The sequence below is a fragment of the Lathyrus oleraceus genome, chromosome 2, assembly GCF_024323335.1.
Source record: "Lathyrus oleraceus cultivar Zhongwan6 chromosome 2, CAAS_Psat_ZW6_1.0, whole genome shotgun sequence".
Lineage (NCBI taxonomy): Eukaryota > Viridiplantae > Streptophyta > Magnoliopsida > Fabales > Fabaceae > Lathyrus > Lathyrus oleraceus.
The window spans coordinates 321,120,892-321,132,042 of NC_066580.1; the positions used below are offsets into that span (position 1 = coordinate 321,120,892).

Below are 11,151 nucleotides of genomic sequence, written 5' to 3' on the forward strand. Positions count from 1 at the left end.
GTTAAGCATTTAAATTTAATTATATAATCTAAGTCAATAGAGCGAGAGTTTGAGACGAGGGTGTTTAAACGGTTAGTGTTTTCTTAAAAAAGGTTTCTATAGATTCTGTTGTTTTCAAAAAGTGATTTTGGACTTAACTAATAAGTGACAGCTACGTTAATATAAAGTCATAGTCTATTCAACAGAGCGAGAGTTTGAGAAAATGCTTTTAATCAATAGTGTCTACTGAAAAGATTTATTTTAAAATCAAGAAACCAACGAAGATTTGATTCCCTAATTACGACGAACTACATACCGATATCCGCTTAATTGATATTTAATTTAGATCTAATTTTAGTTTTACTTTTCCCCCAAACAATCAAAGTATTATCCGCCTTAGCTTTACGAAGTAACCTTAGAAAACGGTATATCGATTCATAAGTCCCTGTGGGATCGATATCTTTTAAAACTACGCGATAGAACTGTGCACTTGCATTTAATACCCCAATTCGACTCATAAAGTCGCGATCAAGTTTTTGGCGCCGTTGCCGGGGACTTTTATTTAGTCGATATCGTAACTCTTCTGTTACGCTGTAGAGACTAAGGCATTTATTTTTATTTTTTTCTTTTTCTTTTCGTTGATTTGTATGCCACACACTCGCTCACAAGGCGAGCCGTTTTACTTACAAATCAACGACATTGAACTATATCTCTGAGTCTTACGACGAATTCGGGAATATCGTGCTGCAAACAATCTCCCTCCTATCGAAGTGCCCGACCTCAAAAATCTTCTTCCTTCACCGATACCCGAGATGGCAGAACCAGCTCGTGCCCTTCGAGATTACGCCGCTCCATCGCAAGATGAGCCGCATTCGAGTATTGCTCCACCTGCAATCGAAGCAAACAACTTCGAACTTAAGCCTTCGCTGCTACAGGCAGTGCAACAGAATCAATTCTCTGGAAATCCTACCGAGGATCCAAACCTTCATTTGTCCGTATTTGTCCAATACGCTAATACTGTTAAAGCTAATGGTGTCACTTCAGAGGCAATTCGACTTCGTCTTTTTCCTTTCTCGTTAAGAGATAAAGCTAGAAGATGGCTTCAGTCTCTTCCTTCCAACTCAGTCACCACATGGAACGAGTTGAAGAAAGTCTTTCTTGCCCGATATTTTTCTCCAAGCAAAACAGCTATGTTGAGAGCCCAGATAAATGGATTTAAACAGAAAGATAACGAGTCTCTTTTCGAAGCATGGGAAAGATACAAAGACATGATGAGACTTTGTCCACACCATGGTTTAGAAGACTGGTTAGTAATTCATACCTTTTATAATGGTCTCTTGTACAACACAAGGTTAACAATAGACGCCGCCGCAGGTGGTGCGCTTATGGATAAACCTTATGCCGATGCTTATCAACTTATCGAAAGCATGGCCCAAAATCATTATCAGTGGGGAAGCGATCGAACAATGGTAGAAAAACCTCAAACGAAAAGTGGCATGTACGAGATAAGTAGCCTTGATCATGTTAATGCAAAAGTGGAAGCTCTTGCCCAGAAAATTAAAAGTTTGAATGTATCACCTCCAGTTACCGTGGTTGGCGCAACTCAAAATTGCGAAGTCTGTGGAATCCAAGGTCACACTCCTGCAGATTGTCAACTCCTAACGGGAATCCAAGCAGAACAAGTGAATTATGCTCAAGGAAATCCCTACTCGCATACCTATAACTCTAACTGGAAGAACCATCCTAATTTTTCATATAAGAGTAATAATGCTTTATACGCACCAGGACAAGCCCCTAATCAAGCCCCATCTATACCTCCGGGATATCAAAAGCCGATCCCATCTACACCTAACAATAACGTTCCTAGGAAATCCAACTTGGAAATCATGATGGAGAACTTCATAGCTTCTCAACAGCAAACCAATAAAGATTTCTTAAACCAGAATGTACACACTAGCGAACAAATTAAACAACTAGCAAGTAAAGTAGATGCCCTGGCTACCCATAACAAAATGCTGGAAACACAAATCTCACAAGTAGCTCAACAACAAGCGCCTACTGCTGCCCCAACTGGTACATTTCCTGGACAGCCCCAACCTAACCCGAAAAGCCACACTCATGCAATCATATTAAGAAGTGGAACAGAAGTAGAAGGACCGTCTGATCCAAGGATGGAAAACCAAAACTCTAAAAAGTCAACTGAGGAAGAAAGTAAACCTAAGGAAAAGGAAGAGAGTAATAAGGAAACCGTAGAAAAGAAAGAACCTTATGTACCTCCACCACCTTATAAACCACCTATCCCTTACCCTCAAAGGCTTATTAAAACCAAAGACGCGGGTCAATTTAAAAAATTTGTTGATTTACTGAAACAATTAAACGTCACAATTCCGTTTACAGAAGCTATTACGCAGATGCCCTCATATGCTAAGTTCTTAAAAGAAATTCTTTCTAATAAAAGGAAACTTGAAGATAGCGAAATCGTTACACTCACTGCTGAATGTAGCGCCATAATCCAGAATATGCCTCCAAAACTTAAGGATCCTTGTAGTTTCTCTATACCCTGTCACATAGGAAAATTTGTCATAGATAAAGCCTTATGCGATTTAGGAGCCGGTATCAGTGTTATGCCTTTATCCATATGCAAGAAACTGGAAATGGGAGAATTAAGACCAACTAAAATGTCTGTGCAACTAGCAGATCGTTCTGTTAGATATCCTGTACGAACATGCCCTCTATGTGAAGAAAAATGAAAAGAATGTATTACTTGTTGCTCTCTCTGTTGATGATCTTATTTTTCTGGGCAGTAATGATCAGATGATAGAAGAATTCAAAAGCATAATGACACGTGAATTCGAGATGACAGACTTAGGCCTGATGAGATTCTTTCTTGGTCTGGAGGTTCGACAAGAAGAAATAGGAATCTTCATTTCACAAGAAAAATATGCAAAAGAAATCTTGAAAAGATATAAGATGGAAAGTTGTAATCCGGCTTCGACGCCAATGGAACCAGGAACAAAACTGTCGAAATTTGATGGAGGAGAACGTGTCGAAGCAGGAAAATATCAAAGTTTGGTAGGAAGTCTTCGCTATCTCACATGTACAAGACCAGACATCTCATTAAGTGTAGGCATTGTAAGTCGATTCATGGAGGAGCCAGTTTACACACATTGGAAAGCATTGAAGCGAATTCTGAGGTACATCCAAGGAACAGTGTCACTTGGGATGTTTTACTCGAATTCAGACAAATACAAGTTGGTTGGTTACTCTGACAGTGATTGGTGCGGAGACATAGACGATCGAAAAAGCACTTCTGGATATGTGTTTTTCATGGGAAATACTGCATTCACTTGGCTTTCTAAAAAGCAGCCAATAGTAACACTTTAGACATGTGAAGCAGAATATGTAGCAGCATCCTGGTGCGTTTGTCATGCAATATGGCTCAGAAGATTGATGAGTAAAATGGAGCTAGAACAGAAAGATGCTACAATAATACACGTTGACAACAGGTCGACAATTGAGTTAGCAAAGAACCCAGTAAACCATGAAAGGAGCAAATACATTGACGTTCGCTTCCACTTCATTCGAGAACACGTGAAGGAAGGAAATGTCGAATTGAAGCATGTAGCAAGTAAGGACCAAGCAGCAGATATTTTCACAAAACCACTATCAAAGGAAATCTTCGACAGAGGCAAGAAGTTGATAGGCATGATGAATAGAAGAAACATTTAAGTTTACAGAGGAGTTTTGTTGAATAAACTTTAAATGTCATAGTTAATGGGCTTTTATTAATAAGTTAATGGAGAGTTTTGGAAGGTCAAAAGACAGTGGCCAAAATTAATAGTATTTACAATATTTCATGTTTCCTAGAATAGCTAAAGTCTATGAGTCTGTATAAAGACCAAAACGTATTCTAAAGAAAATACAGAAGTTACAATAGATTTGTCTCCTTTCTCACAAGACTCCTAATGCAAAGAAAAAAGTTGAAAGTTTTGCACTTCAATCTACTTTTGATCAAGAGTCACAATCTTCTCCAACTACATTTCCTCTCACCAATAAACAACTAATCTCATTGAAATGTTCTTTAAAAACCATCCAAAATGTATTATATATCCGGAATTTGTCTCGCATCTTGGTATCTTTTAGTAAGAAACACAATAAAAATTGTCAAGTTCATTCTTTGATAATCAACATGTGTGTCAAGATTTGCTCTCAGGGAATATGAGTGGCACTGCTAAGAAAAATGTTGGACTCTACTACTTTGAAGATCCAGAAAACAGACATCAATTTGGACAAATAAGTTTTTCCATTGATTTTTTTTTTGTTTTCAAATAATAAGGATGATATTATGTTGGGCATTTAAGTTTAGGCCACCCTAGTGTTAAATATAAAAGTGTATTTTTCCTTAACTTTTTGTTAAAGAAGATATTTTGTCGTTTCAATGAGAGGTTTGTGAATTTTCTAAACATCATAGAAATTATTTTTCAGTACAAACATATAAATATTTTATAAAAATGTTTGGGAGTCTAACATGATAAGTTCATTATTCAACAAAAATGATTTATTACCTTTATATATGATCATACTAGATTTTGTTGGGTATATACTTATTAAAATAAAAATCAAAGATAGGTCATATAATTAAAAAAAATGCTTAAATAGTCGATTAATTTTAATAAATTAATATGTTTTTTTTATTTTCGTTCCTATATTTTTAATTTTTTTAAACAATCTTTGAATGTTAAAATTCTTTTGATTTTAGTTTTAAAATTAAAATCCGGATGAAAATTTATAAAAAATCTACAAATTTTTCTGTGAATTTTATCTTTAGAAATTAAAATCAAATAAAATTTAAAATTTAAGGACTTTATTAAAGCTCTTGTGTTGAATATAAAAAGAAGGATTTGCAGAGGAAAAATCGAAGCCATCTTGAGGCACCATGAGTTCTACTCCTCTCTACCAATGTCCCAAAATTGTTATGGGACGAAGATATCTCGATAATTTCATGTTTACTTTATCGCATGTCATTTAGTGTTTTTGCAATTTCAAACTCATTTTTAAACTTTCTTGAAATATTTTTTCATTGCTTCAATATTAGTTTATTTACCACTAAAAATCTTTCGATGTACAATTTTTGTTCACAAACTCAAAACATCTTGCTAAACTTGAACCCTGTGATATCAAATATGTTTTTATTGATTAACCCTATACTAAAAAAGACTAGGGGATTTGTGAAGTTATGTTGATTCTTAGAGTTTTTAAATAAGTCTAGTTGTAGAACTTCTATTGAAGTTATATTGTGAGACTAAAGTCGATATAAACATATCTCATAATCATGTTCAACGTGAAAAAACAAAGCATGTTGAGATCTATCATAATTTAATAAAGAAAGAAAGATGTTATAGTATTCTAACCATAATTTGACAAGGACGATATTTAAATATTTGATAAGCTAGTTGAACCTGATTGATATATGTCCAACTAAACTTTCACATAAGTCCATTACTTAGTTCTCATGGTTAGTACAAAACATTTAGTAGTTTTTTAAAAAAAAATATATCCACCTATTATTAATTTTACTTATTTTTAACAAAATTTGTTAATTAACGATTTAAAAATTATAAAATATTTAATTTTATTTAAACTATATATATTAATGCAATTTTTTAATAGAGTATGCATTTTATTTTTAAAATTTCACTAAATTATATTTAATTAATTAATGTGATGCAAATTTAAATAATTATATTAAATATAAATGAAATATAATTTTAAATAGATCATAATACCCATTTTTGTCTAATAGTTAAAATCGATTTTAATCTAAACTATCTATTCTAGGTCGGACTTACCCCTTTGAAACCGACCACTTTGAGATAATTCATTTCGAGTCATAGCTTCTGGGCCGACTACATTGTTGTGTCTCTATAGTCTTCTCCTCACCACAGAACTATCATACACTCTACTATATGAGATTTACGCCTCAAACAAATCCAACGGACCTCCTCATTACACTCCTGAAAGATAGCGAGATCGTCATTCTTCTCTCTTATATATAGTGAATGGCGTCATTTCAGGTAATAAGTTTCAAAAACAATTTTAATATTATATACTCTTTCACATACTTACTTGAGCGTTGGAGTACTGACCTTGCAGATACACCATTGCTTTGTCGCATCGGAAGCTCTCCTCTATCGCAGTTTCCACATCTCTCTCTCTCTCTCTCTCTCTCTCTCTCTCTCTCTCTCTCTCTCTCTCTCTCTCTCTCTCTCTCTCTCTCTAACATAATAGTGATGTTGTTTGTGGGAATCAAACTTTAATTTATGCATTTTTATCAAGAATAACTCGTTCTCGACCTGAAGAAAGATCTCTACCAGAAATAAATTGAGCGTCAGCGGTAACATTTTGGAAGATGATCGAGAAACCTGATTCCATTTCAGATATGGTTGTTGATGTATCATAATTGATTTACGCATTTCAAAATGACACAACGTCCAATGCTTCTCCGTCCCCCGTTTTTTTCTTACTAGACATCGATTCGGGAGTTCAACAAGTTGATAGGTCATAGTTAGGGTTCTTAGGTCGAGAAAAGATCGACAAAATCACAAACTCTGAAATACCTCTAGTTATCATGGTTGTCATCGCCAACCATGCCTTAACGTGAATCTTGGTACATGAAGGAAGATGTTGTAATGTCCTTTATGAAGACACGCTATAACCACTAAGTCTAAGGCAAACAAATATGAATCTGTTTGGAGGAGAAGATATGTTAACCTTCAATGATTTGGTTACTCGACCTTATGGAATGATAGATCTAACACTATCAATTGGATAAGGGACGGATCAAAGAAGAGTGACACTCACGCTCCTCGTGATATATTGTAGAAGTACCTTCAAATGTATTTTGGGAAGATCCTTCTTAGCAAGGTTAGACGTAGTCACTTCTAGCGTTCACTTGAAGGTAGCCTACAATAACGAAACAATAGTATCGGTCACCGTCAGCGCAGATTTACAGGAAGCAAGAAGAATCAGGAGGGCAATCTATAAAAATATATATCTTGTTGTCAATGTCAAGAAGCAGCAAGAATTTAACCTGAACGCACACGAATACGAAGGCAGACCTACCCCAAACTTGGATACAAATTTATGGGAAGCAAGAAGAATCAGCATCAAGAAGCAACAATGAATTCTACCTAGATGCACATGAAGAAGAAGTCATACCTACCCTAGACAACGAGTTCAAGTCCGTGCAGCTTGGAGAGAATTCGGCCATAACGGTTAAGGTCGGGTTTATGCTCTCCCCCGAGGTTAGGTTTGTGTTAATCAATTGCCTCCTGGAAAATGCCAACCTTTTCTCCATCTCTCTGCACAAAATGCCCGACATCGACCCCCAAATAGCTTGCCATCGGCTGAACCTGGACGTTGGTGCCCGATATGTGTCTCAACATCGGAGAAAACAATCCTTTGAGAAGCCGAGGCTATCAAAAACACGATGAAAGGGTCTCCTAGATTCTAAGTTCATTTGAGAAGCAAAGTATATTGAATGCTTATATAACATGGTTATGGTTAATAAGGCCTTGGGCATATGGAGAATGTGTGTCGACTACTCCAACCTCAATCGGGCATGTCCAAAATATTCATATATGCTTCCAAACATCGACCAACTTGTCGATAATTCAGCCAACTACCAGTTGTTATCCTTCATGGATGCATATTCTGAATACAACCAAATACCAATGTTTGGACCTGACAGGGTGAAAACTGTGTTCACGACCGAGCAAGCTAGGTACCAGTATAATGTCATGTCATTCGGGTTAAAAATAATGGAGTAACCTACCAAAGAATGATGAACAAGATCTTCCGAGAAGAAATAAGGGAAACACTACAGGTATACATGGACGATATAATAGTGAAGTCTAGTGCGAACACCTTCGCACTCAACTGTTCGAACAAGTTTGGTTCTACAACTATCCTTAATTTTTTTGATACCAAAGTGTAAGAGAACAATTTTATACTCTAACTATTTTGCTGAGTGTGCATAAAATTGGAAACATATTCTGACTCTAAAGATGTCGAGACTCTTAACCAAGGAATACAAGCGTTCAAACAAGTCAACATTCTGAACAGAAGTTCTCTAGACTAACTCTAATATAAATCTTTGACTATCAACTTGTGAAAGTCTCAGACCCCAACACTCAAAAGACTTTGAAGTCTCACTAAAATTATAAAGACATATTATGTTTACTACTTAAGCTTAAATCCACTTGCATACGAAGATTTGTATCAAAAGTCAACAAATATTTAATGTGACAAAAGCACAAAATCAAATCTACTTTTTCCATAAAAGTAATGTACTTTGTGTCAAATAAATCTTCCGCATTTCATCATCTTCACCATCTACTAGCTACAACGCCACTATAGTGTTACATTTGAAGTGATCTTCATACAATGAATACTTAGAGGATATTTCATCTTCACCTTCAACTGGTCTATTTGCATCTATATAAATAGGTCTTTGAATATTGAAGAACATACTTACACGCACTAATCTTTCATCAATGGTCACACTCAGGAAATATATACAGAAAATAAGAAGTGTTTCTTACACTTATACATTTAGAACAAAAAATCATTGAATATTCTTGTTAACTGTAAAAATTAATTGTAATCTTGTGTATCTGCTAATCTGAAGCATCTTGTAAACAAAAAACTTGTTATTACAACTTTGATTGTAATGCTCAAGCGACTAGGTTAGGTCAAACTCTTGAGAAGTCAATAACAGGTAGTTATTAAGGTTGAAATCTTCTTAAGCGGCCGGGTAGGTCAGGATCTTAAGGAGTTAGTATCAGTCATATTTCTTAAGCGTTTGGGTAGGTCAGGCTCTTAAGAAATTAGTGGCGGGTTATCACTGCATTTGTAATCAGTGTTGATTATTGGATTAATTCCTTGTCTAAAGCAAATCACCCAAGTGGGTAGACTGGAGGTGGCCTTTTAACAGTGAACTAGGATAAAAATCCGTGTGTACTTTATCATTGTTTTTAGTGCTTCAAGCTTTTATTTCGGGTTGAGAAAATCTACCATACCTGAAACCCAATGTAAACCCCCCTTATTGTGTTTCTTGAACCTTCAATTGGCATCAGAGCTTCGATTCTGGTATAGACAAGTTTGTGTCAGAACACTTAATCGTGTCAGATAAAGGTCTAGATTTTTATTGAAACACATAATGACATCTACTAATGGTGAGAAGTCATATACAAACAACAATGATTGTTACTCTACTAAACCTCCAATATTTGATGGAGAAAACTTTGATTACTAGAAGGATGGCTACTAAACCTCCATTCTTAATTGAAAGTTTCTTCCTTGCGTATGATGAAAATTTATGAGATATGATAGTAGATGGCTACACACATCCTGTGAACTCAAATGGCAATAACCTTGATAGAAGCAAAATGAGTGAACATTAAAATAGAAATAACAAAAATCACTACATATCAAGAACAATTTTTCTAAATATTATTTCCTACATTTAGTATGAAACGACTACCAATAGAGACTCTACTAAGTCTATATTTGATTCATTAAGAATGACTCGTGAAGGAAATGAGTAGGTGAAAGAAACCAAGGCCTTGACCTTGATTCAAAAGTACAAGTCTTTAAAAAGGAGGAAGATGAAACTATTGAGAGTGTCTTCTCAAGGTTTTCAAACTCTTGTTGGTTTGAAAGTTTTGGACAAAGGCTTTACAATTGAAGATCGTGTAAAGAAAATCATCAGAAGTTTGCCAAAGAAATAGAGGTCAATGGTGATAGCACTAAAGGTGTCAAAGGATCTGAACCAAATAACTCTAGAAGAACTAATGATTTGTCTTATAAGTCATGAGATCGAGCTAGAAGAGGATAAGCCTCAAAGGCAGAAAAGTTATCTGGCTCTGAAGTCAAAAACCAAAGTTCTTCAAGCTAAAGCACAAGAATATGAAGAATGGTCTGGTGATGAGGATGAGTTGTCTCTTTTGTTCAGAAGAGTCAACCATCTCTAGAAGAAAAGACAGAAAAACTTTAGAGGTTATAGAAAAGAAGGAAGATCTAAGTCAAACTCTAGACAACATAAGTCTAAAATAGACATATAAGGCACCTCATTTGAGTGTGGAATACCAGGTCACTACAGGAATGAATATCCGAAACTCATCAAGGAAAATCCTAAGAAAAGATTATGCAAAGAGAAGAAGAAATGTCTAATGGAAACATGAGATGAATCTGACTCCTCAGAAGATGACTCTGAAAAAGAACAAGCCAGCGTAGCATTCATGGCTGGCACTGAAGTTTCAGAACCAGAATCAGATACAGAGTCAGAATCAGAAAAGGTATTTTCTCAATTAACTCGTACTGAACTTTAAGTGGCCTTTGTAGAAATATTTGAAAAGATCCAAAAACTCAAGGAAAACACATGAAGCTAAAAAGGATATATGTTGATAATTATGGAGCACATAGTGAGCTGATAAGGGAAAAATCTTGTTTAAAAGAAAAAATTGATGTTCTAGAAAAGTAAAATCTTGCTCTCAAAAGCGAAAACAAAAAACTTGAAAAGGAAACTCTTTTAGCAGCTCCTATTAATTATGAATGTATGTCTAATAAATATGATACAACTTTTAAAAATGTTATAGCTAAGAACATAGACAAAAGCAAGATAGCTTCTATGATCTATGATGTTAGTAAAAATGGAAAAAGAGGTATTAGTTATTGTCGCATCTCGAAAAATACAATCCTTCGTGATGGTCGCGGAAAAAATGATTCGAACAGAGTCACTATCGAACTTTATTTATTCCAAAAGAGGAATAGGAAAATATTGATAAACCCCTTGAGAGAAAAGGAAAGTGGTCTTTGTAACCATATTCGGGTTCGAGAGTCAATTACGCAAGGGGAAAGTATTAGCACCTACCACGTCTGTTGTACTCAACGGGAGCCTTTTTAGTTAAAACTTGCAATTGAATGTTGACTTGTGTTAAATGTTTTCTTAAAGTAGATTAAAAAGAGAAAAGAAAAAGAAAAGGGGTGTCTGGAATTTTTTCATTAGGGTGTTTGACGAGATTGCGGGTCTCGCTCCTATGTATCCTCTGGTACAATGAGGAACTTAAAGCTATGTAGTTCGGGGTGAAGGCTACGGTTTGTTGGTTTGTT

At 35.3% G+C, this 11,151-nt stretch overlaps 1 non-coding gene across 1 annotated transcript; it reads right to left on the bottom strand.

The window, feature by feature from the left end:
* Nucleotides 1-1,169: 1,169 nt before the first annotated feature.
* Nucleotides 1,170-1,276, bottom strand: LOC127125029 (small nucleolar RNA R71). Its single transcript, XR_007804495.1, has one exon. It is a non-coding gene; the product is annotated as a small nucleolar RNA R71 (small nucleolar RNA).
* Between the last annotated feature and the right edge of the window lie 9,875 nt (nucleotides 1,277-11,151).